Raw genomic sequence first — 3,185 nt, 5'->3', positions numbered from 1 at the left:
TACCGAACACATCAAACATATAGAAACCCTGTTTGACTCCGTTCCATAAATTCCATTCCAGCCATTACACAGATCACCGTGTTCCTATACAGCTCATCCCATCAGCCTCCACTGATAGGCTGTCACCGCACCGTCACCACACCCCTTTTCAAATGCCGTTTCAAGTTTTAGTCAGAACGAGGAACTCGAAAATGTCCCGACTTGCTAACTTGTTGTAGTTATACACATGCCACATTCAACGAATCAGCAGGTCGGAAATATCCGAGTTCCCTAGATCAGACAAGCATCTGAACGCGTCAGATGTCTCGGAAGTCCGGGGGCAGAAGTATGGAATTTCCCGAATTCTGCAACATGCGCCTCGGTCTGGTAGTCTACACTCAGTCAATACCTTTGGCATTGCATACGTAAAACTAGCCAAAATAAGGATTATCCACAACAGTGGAATTTGCCGTTTGCCTTCAAAATAATAGTCTATAATTGAAAGTGATGCAAACGAATACAAAATAGTGGAATCATGCCATATTTATACTAGATAATGGAAGAGAAAAAAGGTTGGGATATTGTTATATCAATTCAAAATCTGTTATTAGACTAGAGAGTTGCATTACCCAGGCCTACCTATGGACTGTGGGTGTATTAGACTAGAGAGTTTCACTACCCAGGCCTACCTATGGACTGTGGGTGTATTAGACTAGAGAGTTTCACTACCCAGGCCTACCTATGGACTGTGGGTGGATTAGACTAGAGAGTTGCACTGCCCAGGCTTACCTATGGACTGTGGGTGTATTAGACTAGAGAGTTGCACTGCCCAGGCTTACCTATGGACTGTGGGGGTATTAGACTAGAGAGTTGCACTGCCCAGGCTTACCTATGGACTGTGGGTGGATTAGACTAGAGAGTTGCACTACCCAGGCTTACCTATGGACTGTGGGTGTATTAGACTAGAGAGTTGCACTACCCAGGCTTACCTATGGACTGTGGGGGTATTAGACTAGAGAGTTGCACTGCCCAGGCTTACCTATGGACTGTGGGGTATTAGACTAGAGAGTTGCACTACCCAGGCTTACCTATGGACTGTGGGTGTATTAGACTAGAGAGTTTCACTACCCAGGCTTACCTATGGACTGTGGGTGTATTAGACTAGAGAGTTGCACTACCCAGGCTTACCTATGGACTGTGGGTGTATTAGACTAGAGAGTTGCACTACCCAGGCTTACCTATGGACTGTGGGTGTATTAGACTAGAGAGTTGCACTGCCCAGGCCTACCTATGGACTGTGGGTGTATTAGACTAGAGAGTTGCACTGCCCAGGCTTACCTATGGACTGTGGGTGTATTAGACTAGAGAGTTGCACTGCCCAGGCTTACCTATGGACTGTGGGTGTATTAGACTAGAGAGTTGCACTGCCCAGGCTTACCTATGGACTGTGGGTGTATTAGACTAGAGAGTTGCACTGCCCAGGCCTACCTATGGACTGTGGGTGTATTAGACTAGAGAGTTGCACTGCCCAGGCTTACCTATGGACTGTGGGTGTATTAGACTAGAGAGTTGCACTACCCAGGCCTACCTATGGACTGTGGGTGTATTAGACTAGAGAGTTGCACTGCCCAGGCTTACCTATGGACTGTGGGTGTATTAGACTAGAGAGTTGCACTGCCCAGGCCTACCTATGGACTGTGGGTGTATTAGACTAGAGAGTTGCACTGCCCAGGCCTACCTATGGACTGTGGGTGTATTAGACTAGAGAGTTGCACTGCCCAGGCCTACCTATGGACTGTGGGTGTATTAGACTAGAGAGTTGCACTACCCAGGCCTACCTATGGACTGTGGGTGTATTAGACTAGAGAGTTGCACTACCCAGGCTTACCTATGGACTGTGGGTGTATTAGACTAGAGAGTTGCACTACCCAGGCTTACCTATTGCCTTGACATCCTTAGTAATGAAATGCCTTGAGAATCTTGTGAAAAGTCATCTCCTCAGCGTCGCCCAGCAGTTCCTCAACCCATTAACACTTTGCCTATCAGCCCAGCAGAGGAGTTGATGATAACATTCTTACTCTCCTCAACATGGTCTATAGACATCGAGAGGAGGTATTAACATGGTCTATAGACATCTAGAGGGGGTATTAACATGGTCTATAGACATCTAGAGGGGTATTAACATGGTCTATAGACATCTAGAGGGGGTATTAACATGGTCTATAGACATCGAGAGGAGGTATTAACATGGTCTATAGACATCTAGAGGGGGTATTAACATGGTCTATAGACATCTAGAGGGGGTATTAACATGGTCTATAGACATCTAGAGGGGTATTAACATGGTCTATAGACATCTAGAGGGGTATTAACATGGTCTATAGACATCTAGAGGGGGTATTAACATGGTCTATAGACATCTAGAGGGGTATTAACATGGTCTATAGACATCTAGAGGGTGTATTAACATGGTCTATAGACATCTAGAGGGGGTATTAACATGGTCTATAGACATCTAGAGGGGTATTAACATGGTCTATAGACATCTATGAGGGGTATTAACATGGTCTATAGACATCTAGAGGGGGTATTAACATGGTCTATAGACATCTAGAGGGGGTATTAACATGGTCTATAGACATCTAGAGGGGGTATTAACATGGTCTATAGACATCTAGAGGGGGTATTAACATGGTCTATAGACATCTAGAGGGGTATTAACATGGTCTATAGACATCTAGAGGGGTATTAACATGGTCTATAGACATCTAGAGGGGGTATTAACATGGTCTATAGACATCTAGAGGGGGTATTAACATGGTCTATAGACATCTAGAGGGGGTATTAACATGGTCTATAGACATCTAGAGGGGTATTAACATGGTCTATAGACATCTAGAGTGGGTATTAACATGGTCTATAGACATCTAGAGGGGTATTAACATGGTCTATAGACATCTAGAGGGGGTATTAACATGGTCTATAGACATCTAGAGGAGGTATTAACATGGTCTATAGACATCTAGAGGAGGTATTAACATGGTCTATAGACATCTAGAGGGGTATTAACATGGTCTATAGACATCTAGAGGGGTATTAACATGGTCTATAGACATCTAGAGGGGTATTAACATGGTCTATAGACATCTAGAGGGGTATTAACATGGTCTATAGACATCTAGAGGGGTATTAACATGGTCTATAGA

General features: G+C 44.4%; 1 long non-coding RNA gene across 1 annotated transcript; it reads right to left on the bottom strand.

The window, feature by feature from the left end:
• Positions 1 to 885: 885 nt before the first annotated feature.
• On the bottom strand, positions 886 to 1,381 carry LOC127926283 (uncharacterized). The gene is made up of 3 exons (XR_008123776.1): positions 1,268 to 1,381; positions 1,068 to 1,117; positions 886 to 968 (listed from the first exon to the last, which is right to left on the bottom strand). It is a non-coding gene; the product is annotated as an uncharacterized LOC127926283 (long non-coding RNA).
• Positions 1,382 to 3,185: the final 1,804 nt, after the last annotated feature.

This window comes from Oncorhynchus keta, unplaced genomic scaffold (genome assembly GCF_023373465.1).
Source record: "Oncorhynchus keta strain PuntledgeMale-10-30-2019 unplaced genomic scaffold, Oket_V2 Un_contig_7309_pilon_pilon, whole genome shotgun sequence".
NCBI lineage: Eukaryota > Metazoa > Chordata > Actinopteri > Salmoniformes > Salmonidae > Oncorhynchus > Oncorhynchus keta.
Note: the sequence above shows the minus strand (reverse complement) of the source record. Positions and strands in the feature narration are given on the sequence as shown.